The sequence below is a fragment of the Phyllostomus hastatus genome, unplaced genomic scaffold (assembly GCF_019186645.2).
Source record: "Phyllostomus hastatus isolate PE091 unplaced genomic scaffold, TTU_PhHast_1.1 phas_scaffold_93, whole genome shotgun sequence".
Lineage (NCBI taxonomy): Eukaryota > Metazoa > Chordata > Mammalia > Chiroptera > Phyllostomidae > Phyllostomus > Phyllostomus hastatus.
Window position 1 is genome coordinate 126,788 of NW_025334042.1, and position 16,488 is coordinate 143,275.

At 40.0% G+C, this 16,488-nt stretch overlaps 1 pseudogene; it reads right to left on the reverse strand.

Annotated features, from left to right (window-relative positions):
- Positions 1–500: 500 nt before the first annotated feature.
- The window catches only part of LOC123812531, a 31,845-nt pseudogene continuing 15,857 nt past the window's right edge, over positions 501–16,488 (reverse strand).

Consider the following 16,488-nt stretch of genomic DNA (forward strand, 5'->3'; position numbering starts at 1 on the left):
GTATTTCTCACTTCAAAGATTTAACATTGTAGGAGAGAGATAAGATATATTCAAATATGAACATCCACTCTCACCACCACCCCACATACTCACCCAAAGGCTGCCTTTATCCTGAATATTTATTTCCACCCTTTGTTCCATTTGGCATCCAAGCTACTTTAATGCCACCTATTGACCAGCACAGGGAATGGAATCCATATCTGCTATAATCTTATTTCTCCTTCTAGTGGAATTCTGTCCTGCATCCCTTTTTCTCCTAGTTTAAAAATGTCCACTTTATTCCACATAACACTTAACACATATTATTTGCATCTGAAGAAGAGGTGGTTTATGAGATTTATCTATAGTACAACACGTATTCTAAGAAATGTAGTCTATCCATTGTGAAATTTCTAAGTTGATTTCAGACACACAAATATGTTTCTTTGTTATAGAGAATCTAAGTGGAATGAAAAATGGAGATATGTAAAAGGGTTCTTGAAGGAAAAAAGGATGACACTCTATATACATTTAGTTTTCTGCTCCTTTTGTGCCTCATGTTCATCTCCTGCATCATCTGATGTCCATGATGTTGTTTTCTCTAGGCTACTACAGGATAAGGGCGCTGCCTTTGTATTAGTCTTCACTCAGTGCATAAAGTTCTGTGGTGGCTTCATCAAAAATGGTTTTAGCCAGTGTGAAAGCAAGCTCTGGGTTGTTAAGGATCTCACAGTAAAGCATACAAAAGCTAAGAGCCAGCCCAAAGTGGACTGGGGGTGTGGGTTGCATCTCTTTCATGTTTATAGCAAATGCTATTTGGGAAGCTCCATGGGAATGATTTACAGTTTGTTTTGATCATCATCCCATGCAACAAAGGTACCAGAAGTAACCTCCATTTTTAGATAAAATTTTCTGGATTCTTTGCATTGGTTGTCCAAAATCTCAGGATGGTGGTGCAGAAAGATCTCAGTTTAGACTCTACTTTCTCCAGATAGTTCTTAATCAGATGTAACTCCTTGTTGGAGGTATTGGTTTTCTGCTTGAAACTCCAAATGGCCCTCCAGGTGACCTGTGGTTCCCAACAATGTTCCTGTAGGCCACCAAGAGCAGGCTGTGCTCTCATTGGACAACTCTAGTGGGTCTTCATCTTGGTTTCAGCCAGAGCTGTGGTTTCTTCAGGCGTAAAACAATTTCAGCTGGGTGTCCAGCAGTCTCCACACAGAAAGAAGGGTGTGTCCATTTTCATTCACCACACAGCCGTGGCTGTAGCTAGAAATAGGAAAACAGCTCTGCTGTTGCTCACCAGTTGCCAAAGGGGTAACCCTAATGGGGCTGGAATTCTAGCTTCACTCTTTGCCAGTTCCAAGAACAATTATTTTGTTTTTTTCTCTTTTTTAAAAAATATATTTTATTTATTATGCCATTACAGTTGTCCCATTCCCCCCTCTTCACTCTCCTCTACCCTGCACACCCTCTCCCACCCACATTCCCCCCTTTAGTTCATGTTTATCTGTCATAAGCTCTTTAGCTTCTACATTTCCCATACTATTCTTACTCTCCTCCTATTTTCTACCTGCCATCTATGCTACTTATTTTCTGTACCTTTTCCCCCTCTCTTCTCCTCCTACTTTTCTGTTGCTAACCTTCCATGTGATCTCCATTTCTGTGGTTCTATTCCTGTTCTAGTTGTTTGCTTAGTTTCTTTTTGTTTTTGTTTTAGGTGTGGTTGTTAGTAATTGTGAGTTTTCTGCCATTTTACTGTACATGTTTTTTATCATCTTTTTCTTAGATAAGTCCCTTTAACATTTCATATAATAAGGGCTTGGTGATGATGAACTCATTCAACTTGACCTTATCTGAGAAGCACTTTATCTGCCCTTCCATTCTAAATGAAAACTTTGCTGGATAGAGCAATCTTGGATGTAGGTCCTTGCCTTGCATGACTTGGGATACTTCTTTCCAGCCCCTTCTTGCCTGTAAGGTCTCTTTTGAGAAATCAGCTGGCAATCTGATAGGAACTCCTTTGTAGGTAACTGTCTCCTCATCTCTTGCTACTTCTAGGATTCTCTCCTTCATTTTCATCTTGGGTAATGTAATTATGATGTGCCTCAGTGTGTTCCTCCTTGGGTCCAACTTCTTTGGAACTCTCTGAGCTTCCTGGACTTCCTGAAAGTCTATTTCCTTTGCCAGAGTGGGGAAGTTCTCCTTTATTATTTGTTCAAATAAGTTTTCCACTTGTTGCTCTTCCTCTTCCCCTTCTGGTACCCCTATAATTCAGATGTTGGAACATTTAAAGATATTTTGGAGGTTCCTAAGCCTCTCCTCATTTTTTTGAATTCTTGTTTCTTCCTTCTTTTCTGTTTGGTTGTTTCTTTCTTCCTTCTGGTCCACTCCACTGATTTGAGTCTCAGTTTTCTTCCCATCACTATTGGTTTCCTGTATATTTTCCTTTATTTCACTTAGTATAGCCATCATTTTTTCATCTAATTTGTGACCAAAATCAACCAATTCTGTGAGCATCCTGATCACCAGTGCTCTGAACTGTGCATATGATAGGCTGGCTATCTCTTTGTTGCTTAGTTGTATTTTTTTCTGGAGCTTTGATCTGTTCTTTCATTTGGGTCACTTTTTTTTTTAATGGTTGCACAGTATACTTTTTTAAAAAGATTTTATTTCTTTATTTTTAGAAAGGGAAGGGAGGGAGAAAGAGAGAGAGAGAGAAACATCAATGTGTGGTTGCTGGGGGTCATGGCCTGCAATCCAGGCATGTACCCTGACTGGGAATCGAACCTGCGACACTTTGGTTCACAGCCCGCGCTCAATCCACTGAGCTACGCCAGCCAGGGCCCACTTTTTTAATCTTGACATGCCTGTTATATAGTGAGGGATGGAGCCTTAGGTGTTCACCTAGGCAGGGCAACCCGGTAGCTGGGTTGTGATGCTATAAGTAGGGCAGGGGTCTGAGAGGGGACAATGGCACTTGTCCCCTGTATTTCAGTCACTTCTGCCACTTCTCCCAAGCATGCTGGGCCCTTCTGGTGTTGGTTCCTGGGTGGGTGGGCTTGTGTACATTCTAGGACCCTGTGGGTCTCTCAACGAACTCTCCTGTGAGGCTAGGAGTCTCTCCCAGCACCTCAACCCCCATGGGTATTTTCAATCAATGTTTTGAGGCTTTATTCCCCCAAGCTTGAACTCTGGGCTGCACAGTCTGTCTCACTCCCAGTTTCACCTGGTTTATCTATACGTGAATGTGGGACTGAGTCTGCCAGCCACCACTTTTTTGGCTGTGACCCCTCTCCGCCCAGCTGCCCAACTTCGCCCCTCCTACCGGTCTGGATGGATGTTTTTACTTTAACTGCTTGGTTGTCGGACTTCCATACAGTTCAATTTTCTGTCAGTACTGCTTGTTTTTTTGTTTCTAAATTTTCGTTGTCCTTATTTTGGTTGTGCAAGGAGGCACAGTGTGTCTATCTATGCCTCCATGTTGGCCGGAAGTCAGAAACAATTATTTTGTTGAGTCATGCCAAAACCTGCAAAACTCTCCCATCCAGATATTTGATGGGTGTTAATAATGACCAGTTAAGTGCTAAGCTTTTGTGGTCGCAGCTCCCTAATCCTGTGTCACAGTAGGGACACCATGTGAGATAGAAAAGATGGCACAGCTGTCAGCTGCTCTGAGCTTGGAGCTTCAGTGTGTTCTCACTACCACCCTCCAAGTAGTTTCTAAGAAGAAAAAAAAAGTTTCCTTTACTGAGGGCTATCTTTTCCTGTCCCATTATTTTTGGCAATGGCAGAGCCAAAGCATGCTTAGGGGTTGATGGCCCAATAATTTCATCAGTGTTCCCTCCTCAGTTCTTTGATAGTGACCTTTGACACTCCCTCCATCTAATGTAAAATACTTTGCAAAATCAGTGTTATGGCTTCTCTTCTAACTAGTCTGAAGCCTCTAGTCCATCCTAAATAGAATTTCTGGACATGCTCTTACCTCCTGAATAACTTTAGCAGAAAAATGACTCAAAACAGGAGTTTTGCTAAAGCCCACCCATCCTTTGAAGACTTCATTTCTCTAAAGTGAATAGAATTAGAAGTGCCTCAGTCTCATTTCCACACTTCACACGTGTCCAGGAGCAAGGGAACCCTGTGTCAACGGTTTCAACCCTGGCTTCTCGGTTTGCTTACTTCAAGTGGCATTCATTGCTGATGTTCTTCAGAGTGTGTAGTTTGAAGTTAGGGCCTTTCTTAGTTTCAGTATCCAGCTTCCTTCTCTAGTGAGCTTCCTTCAGTTCCTCTTAGTGGGTATAGGAATGGGAAGGACATTTTTTATAATGTTTTTATCAAAACTTTTCCTACTGTTTCCTTTTACACATAAAGAAATTGAGGGCTGGAGAGGTAAATGATGTGGCCAGATCCATGCAACAGAGTAGAGGACTGAACACAGGGCTCCTGTTTCATAGATTAGTGCCTTATTTTCCCTGTTTTGTTTAAAAAACATTATTGTACCAGTTTGAAAAATGCTTTTACATTTAAAAATATTTGATATTTAAACGACATTACAGATTCAGTTAATGGCTTCCCCTCAGAAGTAAATTATTATTTAAATCAGTTTTCTATTAGAATTGTATTTCTAAATACAAATATTCAATTTCCTTATTATCTTAGTCAATTTGGGTCATTAAAATACCACAGACTGAGTGGCCTAAACAACAGACATTTATTTTTCACTGTTTGGGAAGCTGGGAAGTCTGAGATCAAGGTGCCAGCAGACTTGGCATCTGGTGTGGACCCTCTGATGGGCAGATGGTTATTTTCTTACCACATCCTTATATGGAGATTGAGGGAGGGAAGCTTTCTGGTCTCTTCTTATGAGGGCTCTAATCCCATCATGAGAACCCCACCTCAGGACCTCATCTAAACCTAATTATCTCCCAAAGGACACCTGTCCAAATATCATCACATTGGGGGTTAGGCCTTCAGCATAGGAATTTTGGAGGGGCACAGACATTCAGTTCATAGCACTTACAAACCTTTGGAATAGCATGTAACACCTTGCAAAGATTTCAGGACAACAGTTGAATATTGTAAAATTCTTACATGGAAACAAAGAAGTTCCAGGCTTTCCTCTGAAGGGATAATGCATGCACAACAGGTGAGGGAATGCTATGGAAGGAGAATAGCCTGCTCCATCATCAGCCCACAGTTTTTTTGTCTTTTTCAGCCCATGGTTTTAGTTCACTGCTCAGATCTGTACTCTGAGTAACTCAAATTACTCATCTCATTAATATGCTCTTCTAATCACACTCTCCTTATTTCTGTTTTGCTGTAGCACCTACCTTCTATCAGGAGAGGTATTAAAGTTACAAATAAATTATTGTTCAGTCATTTGATAATATTAAATTATATGAATGCTAATTAATAATAACCAGGACAAAAGTTCACAAGTTGGGAGACATTTCTCCAATGTGATACTGTGGGGGTGGGTGGGGGGGAGCTCATCTTCAAACACTTTGGGGATTCCATGGAAATAATAATAAGAGCTACCAGAGCTACCATTTACTAAGTACTTACTTTATGCCAGCCCCTGCTCTACCATACTTCACAACACGCTATTTAATCTTCACAATGAGCCTATGAGGTACACATAATTTTGCAAGTGAGAAAACAGAATCTGAGAGAGGTTAGCATATTCCTGAGGTCACATAGCTAGTGGGAAGAAGTCCTGGAATTTAAATCCAGGTCAATCCAATGGCACAGCTGGAACATTTAACCATCATCTGTCCTAGAATTTGGTGCTTTCTATTTCCTAAACCCCAGGTCTGTATGCTTCCTACTCCTTACAAATGTATTTCTTAGTCTTCTGGGAAATTAGCAATTGGCTACTGGATCACTACCTCTTCTGCCAACTCAGAGTGATACAGACTTTGGTGGGAGTCACTCCTGTGTTTTCACCCTAGCCTTTCATGATTTTCTTGTTTCCATTCTGAGTCTGGGTCCCATTGTCCCAGTTCTATGTGAAGTCCATTCTTCATTCCATCTCTCCAACTGAGCCACTCACTTAAAGGAAAGCTTAAAGACACACCGCCCAGCAGAGGTTTCTGACTGACTGTTCCCTAAACCGCTCTTCCCTTCAGCACTTATCCATCAATGGGCCTCTGCTTTGTCTTTCCCTTGTGTGTTTCACTCCTGTTTCTTTAAAACCATCAATGCCTTGAAAATAATTATTATTAATTACTGGCTTCTTGGTAGTTTTGGTAAAAACATATAAGATTATTAAAAATAAAGTTTAAAACTTGTTAGAATTTACATTTTAAAAAAATTGAACTTTGTAAAGAAAGTCAATCTAAATGATAAACTTTTTAAAAAGAGGTTAATTAGCCATTGTATCAGGGAAGTGGGCTATGTGACCTTTAAGTTTTTGTTTTTGAGGGTGTTGGTACCTAGTATTGCATCATTACTTTAGTACCAACTGAGAGGCAGAAACAGTGGGATAGAACATCCGAGCAGGTTTCAGACCTGCATGTAACCAATAGGATACCCCTGAGGCTAAGTCATTAAAGGTGATGCAGCTACTGTTTCCTTGGATGGAAAGGAAGCCTCTCCCTTACAGCCCAGAGCCACCACGTAAGGTATCTGAATATCCTGAGACCATAATGCTATGAGAACACCCAAACTAACTCATTCAGAAAGGCTGCATGAGGAACCCTGAGACTCCACGAAGAGGGAGAGGTGCTCATCCAGCCCCCAGCTGCAGCAGTGCTCCACCCCCTGGCCCGATCTGCTGTTACAGCTTCAGTCAGCCTGAAGGTCCCAGGAACCTGACTCATGGAACAGAAACCATAAGAATATTCAAATGGTTGTTGTTGTTTTACTCCACTAAGTTGGAGGTAGTTTGTTACAGAGCAATTGTAACTGCAATGGTACCTACGTGAGTATTATTAAACAAAATAAGCAAGGACTGGGAAAACCTGGGAAAGAAAGATCTGAAAAGGAGAAAATTTTGTGTTTTGGTAGTTTTTACAGAGCTAATTACAGTGTGTTTCATATAGAAAATGGATTTGTGTGTGTGTGTGTGTGTGTATGTGTGTGTGCACACGCGCATGTGTGCTTGAGAGTGTGCCAAACTGAGGAGGGGTTGCCGATCTGCATGCTCTACTTTGGGAACTTCAAAAAAATAGGTTGCCTAGGAATTCTAGTTTTACTAGAACTCAAAGGCCTAGAGGAAGAAAGTGTAAGAACAATTTGCTTTGACATTAAGGTTCCTAATATACTATGTTTAATACTTACTACAAGACAGTGAGGAAACAAAAAACCATATCCACCTTGCCCATGGTCTCATTTCGTTTCTTTAAAGCCAGCCTGACTGTATCACCCACCTGCTCTCAAAAGCAGCCTTGAACCTGAGTTTGCAACTGCTGCGCTGGCACCGCCCTCCCCCACAGGCCTAGGCCTCCTCCCTCCCCAGGTTCCTTCTTTAGAAACACGCCACAGGGAGTAGCAGTCTGGCCTCTAGAAAGAGACTGCCTGGTTTCAAATTTGTGCCTCCTCATCTACCAGGGATGTGGTCTTGAGGGTCTAACAACTGGGAAATTCTTTTTAAAAGGGGAAAATATAAAGAGAATTATCCAGAGCCCACAGGCCCAGGAAAATGAGGAAATGATTAAGAGGAGCTTCAGTGAGTGAGAGAGTAAAAGGATATAAATATACAGGAGCTTACAAGCTGTCATAAAATAAACTTCATTCTGAACCTGCAAATTAACCTAGAAAAACAGTGAAGGAAAGAAATCTCATTTCCTACAAAATCAGGAAAAGAGAGTTCTCTACACAGACTGGAGGAAAATGAAGAAATTAGAGTCTGTGAATCTGATTGCTTTTGTGTATGTAATGTCTGCGCCAAGATTCACCCACAGCCAACAGCTTTGTGCCTTTTTAAATGCCTGGCTGAAATGTGATAGATGGATGACCCAGTATGTGTCAAGGGTAATGAAGAGAAGAGAAGGCAAAGCCCACTTTCTGACAAATATGGCAAAAAAAAAGTAAGACTTAAGAAACCCTAGGCAGCTTTAGTAGAAGGGACACACCGCCCCAAGTTCATCAAGGGCGCATGACCTCAGCTCACCAGCAGCGGGTCAGCCCCCTTCTCCACATCGTGTGTCCAGGCCTGGACTGTGTATCCAGTGCCCACAGAACCAAGCAAATCTCTCAGATTCAAGAGGTGCCATTCAAGCACACAAGATAAGATAAATATTACTTGAAAATGCACCCAAACCAAAATTGAGCTTGCTTTTCTCACAAATGATTTCACAGAGCATTTCCTGCTTTCCTAAGAGACCACAGAAATCAAATTATTTTTCTTCCACCAGCACTCATGCTTAGGCCCCCAGGATTTTGATAAGCAGTGAGTTTATACTACAGAAATGAAAACCCCCAACTTTTAATACTGTATGGGAAGCAATAGAAATAAATACCTGTAGAATTAAAATGCTTTTGCCAGTTTTAGAGGATCAGTTCATTCAAATACATTGAGCGACAGCAATGAGAATGGGTTTGGGACAGAAAGCAGTGGCAGCTCTGACCGGGCCCTGTCTGTGAAGGGAACAAAAGCTTTTACCTAGTTGTTTGAATAAAGAAACCAGGAGTGATGGGTGCACTATTCACTTGTGTACAAATCGGGTAAAGAACATTCTAAAATTCTTCTTTGGCTTAACAAAGAAATCTCACAAACAGTTAATTGCCTTCTAAAATGTAGAGCTATCAATTTTAATACAATTACTAGGGAATCACAGACTGTTGTAGGAGCTTTTCAGAGTACACAGCAACAATCTCTCCTCCAGTCTGGCTGTTTTTAAGACTCCTTTCTACAGATATCTTTCAAAGAGAGTTTTGTTGTATAATAATAGAAAGCAATACAGGTTGCAATATGTCTACAAGTTATTAAAAATATCTTTATGCTGCCGACCACTCTCTGCTTCTCTGTAAGGGAAAAAGAAAGCCTCCTCTGCTTTTCTGAAAATGTTCAGGGACAGTTAGAGAGAAAAGGGTGGGCCTGAGAAGCCTAAACTTCTAAAGAAAAGCATGCCTGTTAGAACCTTTGGTGGGAATTGATAGAGACCAGACAGAGCCGCATGAAGAGGGAACAAAGGAACTCATTAGGAGGAATGAGACTGCCTCCCAGAACCCAAAGGCAGACATGCAGCAGGACCTCGCTAGTCAACTGCAACCAGCTTCCGGAGCACACCTGGGAAATCAGGAGAAACTCTTCGTCCCGGTCTCTGCTTCCTCTCCAAGACTCCGTTCTTCTCCTCCTTGCACACTGGCTGTCTCTGTTCTCCAGAACCAAGGGTAGAAAATATCCACCACCAAGGAATCACTTTTTAGGTTATCTCTCTCTCTCTGTTCTAGACTGTTGAAATCTTCTGTCCCTGATTCCAAATCTCCAAGGGAGGAGCATCATTGGTCCAGCCCAATCCCCAGGTTAAGTGTCTGTCTCTGAGAGAGGGGAAGAGCATCACAGTTTAGGGAAAATGTACCTCTCTATGGTGTGGGAAAGCAAGCCCCAGATTCTCAGAATATGGAGGAAGAGGACAGTTCCCAGGAAGCTGGAGGGCTGGGCATGGCAGATATCCTATGGATGCCCCTCCGACTCATAGGCAGATTCTTGCAAATTGACTCTCTCGCAGGTGATTACATTTCTACCTTCCATGGGTAAAGTCACCCTAGCACATACATAAATATATCTGTATCAAAGCATCTCAAGCTTATCATCAGTACTTATTTGTGATGGTTTAGTTTTTAGCTCAGCATGGACAGCCCCACTCAAATAAATTAATGTTCACATTTCAACTGATTTATTTGGAAAATATAAGTTCATGAGCTAATGTGTAATTCTGACCCACATGAACTCTCACTAAAAAATTAAAAGTGTGTTTTCAAGCTGATAAGCACTGGGAGGAAAGGGGCAGGGGAAGAGTGGAGGAGGGAAGGGGAAGAGGACGGAAGAAACATTTAATATTATTGCCTTCAGATCTGACCATCATCCCAAAGTTCCTTTCACAATTCCCCTCAAGAGACTTTTACACCTTCAAAATCAGACCCTAGGTTCTGCCTTTAACCTCTTTGAGGTGAACAAGCAGATAATTTCCCTGTGGGAGGTGGATGGTAGATCATGACTTTGAGGGCACTAAGTATCAACTTATTTTATGTTGAAAGCATCCCCACTCTGCTAACGAACTAAGTATCCAGTGGGCTAGTGAAGTCTTTTGCTTTTGCTTTTATCTACTCACATTTGCTAGTTTATTCTGAGACTTTGCCTCAAGAAGTAACATGTTAATTACTTTAAAAATAAAGTCAAAGAAAACCACTGAAGCAAAAGAATAACGTGTTCTGGTTTACATTTTAGAATAATGCTGTTTCTGTGGTGTAGAAAATAGAAGGGCGGGGAGTCGGGAGGCTATGGTGCAGTAATCCCAAGGAAAGACAGTAGACAAGAATCAATAGGATCTGACGATGGATTAGCTATGAAAAGTAAGAACAGTAAAATTAAAGATGAGTTCCACGTTTCTGGGATGAGCAGCTGGAAGTAAAGGCTGAACGAGAAGTGGAACTGGACGGGAGGGAAAGATCAAAAGTTCAGTTGTAGCCATGTTCAAATGCAGATGTTTCCTGATGAAAACGTCGGGAAAGCGCAGTCGGATAAAGCCCTCTAGAACCCCAGAGAGAGGTATGTGCTGAAGAGGGAACAAAAATGAGAGTGCACTTTCGAATTGTAACTGTGCTTCTGACTTTGCTGTTGTTTAATCAGATGGGCTTTTATTTATTTCATTTCGCATCTTCAGAAATTACTGTTCAGCCGCAGAAATGATGTGCTTCATTTAAGGCTGCTGTGGAATGTCTGCCATCTGGTGGACAGTCACGGAGAGCACTATGCATTTACCTCATCCAATGGGATAGAAACAAAACGTGACTGCCAAGATGAATAACACAAATCTTTTTAATATCTGCCTTACTAGTAAACACTTACATCTTGATCTATATCTCTCATTAAGGAAAACTGATAGCCATATCAAAATGTGCAGCATTGAGAAGGTTTACAAAAGGAATCTGTAGTTTTATAGTTATAAAATCAAATATAAGTATAATTTCAAAAACTGGATTTTCTGGGAACTACATCAGAGAGGATGCAGCCTTTGGGCTCTTTAACAGGAAACCTCCCCCGCCCTTTCCCGCAACCAACCACCCCAGCAGCAGCCAGTCTGCCAGGGAACTGGCTCACACTGGCTCATGAGAGCACATCTCCTCCCAAACCTGAGTTCAGTGAGTTCGGGTTGATAGCTTGAAATTGGCCACAGTAGAAGTATTTATACTAAAACAAATCAACAAAAATTTCAAACTAGAGTTTTGTTGTTCAGGAGATCAGTTTACCAGCACACCGTGCATATATCTCTTTTCTCAAAATCCCACCAATTAAAAAAAATCCCATGAAATACTTGTTTAAAAAATTACTTTACTTAAACACACATTTCAAAATTTAGGATACCATGAAATCTTTTAGGAAAAGCTATTTTAGTTTTCTATATTTTTTCTTTTAATTGGAGGAGCCCAACTGAATTTTAAGATTATTCGTTATTAAAATTAGTACATAAAAGTAAGATATCTCAAATTGTGGCAATTTTAGTAGAACCATTACCAGTCTTGGCATTTGGATTTCTTGTAATGATGATTGTCAGCTAATAGGTTTGAGCAATGATTATACAGCTCCAAAATTAGGACCCAGGAATCTAAAAGCTTTATATATACTTCAATGGAGAAATACATGCTTGGAGACTTTTCTAGTCTGTTTTTAAAGGGGTGGACTGCAGAGATGTAAGTTCTTCTGGTATTTGTCTGATGACTCAGAAGTATTTCCTGTGATGATTTTTGAGGGCAGGGTGATCAGCTTACCTTTACCTTTAGTTACACTGCCATAAAGACGCCTAAAGGATAAATGTGAGGGAATTCATGTTTTAAAATCCAAATCTCTTGTTAATGCTGAAGGATAAGTCCTAGACATAAACCTCTCTACTGTGCCACATTCTAAAACAGGATTTTCAGATGTCATGGGTTCCATAAACCCTCAGATCAAAGAAAATGCAGCCCTCTGCTTTCTGAAGCAGGAACGAATTGGCCTGTTTCACATCAGCTGAGGTTCAATATGGCCGAGAAATTCCGTTTAGTGGAAGAATTCACAGGCTCCTTTGATTGGCCTTCAGACGTAAGTGATGGTATTCTGTCATTGGTGCAAGTGGATTGTGGGGATTCTAACAGAAAGGGGATATGAGTTGAATCATGTTAGGAGGTGAAAGAGACGCATTATTAGATATTAAAGGTGACAGCTGGACACGTTTGATGGTAATGTAGTACATTACAGCCAGGTAGATTCAATTTGCACTTCTTGAGGATGTCTATTTTTGTATATCCTTCACCTAGCATAACACCTTAAAAATATTTCTTCATTTTTTACAAAGTTATACAGGTAAAAATTAATGCAATGATTTATTTAATGCTTGTTTTCCCCAGGAGACTACAAGTGCATAAAGTCAAGAATTGTGCCTGCCTTATAAATACTATATCCCCAAGTGCCTGGCATAGAGTAGGTATACATAAATATTTATTGAACAAGTAGAATATAGATATTAGATATGATATACAGATATTAATAGATATGAAATCTGATACAGGTGCTTTAAATTTTTTTTTGCAGATAGCCTGCCTTACCTAGAATGCCATTCTGTTTTTAATCAGTGATTATGTAAAGGAAATTAGGGTGCCTTATTCAATTATCTCATAATATACAAGATTTTGATTTTGTAAGAGTAAATTTAGCATATAGTAGGGACATTTTCCTACTAAGAAATATAGTAGGAAAATGTAGTAGGAATGTAGTGGAAAATGTAGTGGAAATATAGTAGGAAAAACTGGACATTTTCCAGTTTCTAGGATTCTTGCCACACACTAACTGAGGGGAGAACAATTCACCTATACTGCTTAGGGTGTTATTCTCCCTACTCTTCTTTGGAGAACATGAGGTCTATGGTTCTCCTGAGTTACTCTGTCATTGATTCCCCCTGCCTTCCCTTTTCACAGAATGAAGGAGCCTGAAATAAGAGCAGAAGAATATGTCTTAGGCAAGGTTATGTGGCTGTTCTTTAAATAGTTTCTTCCCTTCTTAATATCTGAATGTTTCTTAACTAAGTTATAGTCAAAATTTATCAACTGCTTGCTCAATATCCCCTATTATCTGAACTTTGAGGATCAAGTTGAGCTTATCTCCTTCCTGTTCCCTTCACACTATCAGCAGACTGGTCTCCTTTGTGTGACATAATCATACCATGTTTTTGCCTTTCTGCATGTCTGATAAACGTTTAAAAAATTTCATCTATACAAATGCTGTCAGTTATGGAAACTCTATCTCACGTCTGAGGCTTTCCATGAGACTTTCTTGGTAAACTCTGTCAAATCAAACAACTGGCATGTTTTTGCAAACAAAATGTCCCCATTCAACCATGGGGATATGTGTTCTAAGCTGCTGCAGGAGGGAAATTCAGTGGGATTACAGAGAAAGTGTCAAGAGTCCTTCCTTCTGTGGGGTCCAGGCTTAGTTCAGACTTCAAACAAGAAGACCTTTCCTATCACAATGATGTTCTCTTATCATCTCAGCTGGATGTTCACAGAAACACATGATCAATTCCTATAGGGGGACTGAAGACCCAGAACATTCAGGTTAGAGTGACCGTGCTGCAGAATTATCCAGTCATTCTCAGCCTCCATTAGTAAAGATTCTTATGTACCAATACAATGAGAATGATAACGGTTCATTCTTTGGAATTTTCCATTTAATCTATGTAAGCTAAACCATTATGCTACACATCTTAAATTTACGCAGTGATGTACCGTTTTATACCTCAATAAATCTAAGGGAAAAACCAGAGAGCTCCAAGCCCAAACTTTTCTTAAGATAGATTTAAGCATCTATGCAGGCATTAAATCAATCTCTGAATGAAATCATATAGTAAAGATAATAGTTCACATTAAAAGGCATTATGCTCTGGCTGGTTTGGCTCAGTGGTTTGAGCACTAGCCTGAGAACTAAAAGGTCTCAGGTTCAATTTCCAGTCAGGACACATGCCTGGGTTTGGGGCCAGGTCCCCATTTGGGGGGTGTGAGAGAGGCAACTAACTGATGTCTCCCTCCTTCTCTTTCTCCCTCCCTTTTCCTCTCTCTAAAAATAAATAAATAAAATCTTTTTTTAAAAAGACATTCTTTCCTTTTTCATTCTGTGAAAAGAAAAAAGGAGGAACTACTTCAGCTATATAGAGTAGGACAAAGACTTTGAAACTGGCCTCACAGAATCTGATTTCAAATGCCATTCCATCACTTCCTTTTTGACCTTGGGGAAGGTTGCTTCACCTATTTGCAACTTGATTTTTCTTTTGAAAATCCAGATAATAATATCTGAGAGCTGTTGTGAGGATTAACTGGTGAAATTTTAGCATAATAAATAACACAAATTATTCAGAAAATATATATCAATTTATAGGAGCTGCATTTGTGATACATGGACCACAGAAAAGCTACAGATCCCTGCTAGTTTTGTCCAGAGAGAAACTCTATGGATATTTACAATACTGACTGCATTTTTCATTTTCTCCTTTACATTTTATTGTAGAGAAAATACAAAGCCAATCCAGCTATGGCCACAATCTCCTAATGTTTGTTAGCTTCCTGTTTTTGTAAGTCCTATAAAATTAGTTCCTCCTAGATTATAGCCACTAGTATGCCTAATAAGTAGAAAATTGAATTCATCATCTTGCCTCACACAAGTCTTTTCTTTTTCAACTTCCTGATTTCTTTGCATAGTATCACCAGTCTCCCAGTAACTCACGCTTGAAACTCAATCATTTTGACAACTACTTTTCCCTCACGACCACCTACTGACCTTACTTCCTCATTGTTATCAAAATCTATCTCCAGGCATCTCCATTTCTAGGGCCACTGCCCTAGTTCACACCTCCAACCTAGTTTTCTTGCTTCAAGTCTTTTTTCTCCACTTTTTATTTATAGTTGCCAAATAAATATTAAGTTAATGTTTAATTACTTAGCCTTTTACACCCAATTACCTTGGCCTCTGCTCAAACACTTCTGGTAGCTCCCCATTGCTCACCAAATGAAATCCGGACATGCAACACCTTCCACAAGGTGGCTCTATACTGCCTTCCTGGCGTTGTCTACCATCTGCATCCCCTTTACCTTTCCCCAAGAAGTTCCCCTTATTGTTTTGAACCCTACAAATCTATTATTATTTGTTATGCTTTAGAAACCTAAACTCTTATTTCACTTATCTAAATCATGTCACCCTTTAAGGCCAAAAGCAATGTCGTCTTTCTAGAAATTGAAATAGAGTTGCAAAAAAATCATTTTAAATTCAATGAATGTATTCATTACATTGATTAAATAAATTAATCAATGCATGTATAAATGAAATAAAACTCTGCCCTGCCTTCAGGGTGATTGCTTGTAACAAGCTCAAGAATTAAATTCATTGGTCCAGAAATTGTTCAAATATATATTTTGCTGAAGTAGCAGAGAATCTGAGAGTCAGATCAAGTTAGGTTTACCTGCATCCCCTGGTTTATTGATGTCTGATGAAAACCATAGCTTTATTGGATCAGACTTCAGATGCCCCCTCCTCCAGCTAGCCTCTAGAAGATAGACTGGGGCCTGGGCTTAATAGCTATAGAGTCTCCCAGACTAGTTGCAATGTATATATTTGAGTGCTGAAGGTCTAATATTGTTCTTCTAACCATATCCTTTCTAGTTAATAAAACTACAAGTATCTTCACTATAGTTAGATATTAGATGGCCTAAACTCACAATCTATATCATTCACCAGAATGGGAATAAAGAATATGCACTGCAAGAAACTGGGGTGCTTTTTTTGCTTTAGAAGAGGAGACACTGGTGAAATATGGGACACCTGTAGAAAATGGAGAGGAGATGCAGTTTTGTGATCTTGGTGGTGAGAAGGAGGCCCAAGAAGAGACTGGATAATGTTTAGAGCACAGGTGGCAAACACAAAGCCCGCAGGCCAAATTCGGCTGTCCACCTTGTTTTATTCGACCCCGCATTGTGTTTCTACCCAGTGACAGTGCTGAGTTCCTTGCCCCTAGTTAAGGAGTAGTTACATTTATACAGTCCTAAAATTACATTTGGCCCTTTGAATGCAACTTCAAGGCTGATGTGGCCCCTAGTGAAAATGAGTTTGATATCCCTGGTTTAGATGGTATTAGGAATGAGATATAATAAAGAGCCCCAAATATAGTGTCCTGTCTGCAAGAATTTTCCATATTTCATTTGGATTAGATCTTAGGGACTGCTTTATTTGATGACTGAGCATTTGTACATCAGTTCAAATGGTTTATAGGTCCCCAAATTAGTCCTGCATGACAAAATGCAGTGAAGGAAGTAAGGACATGTAAA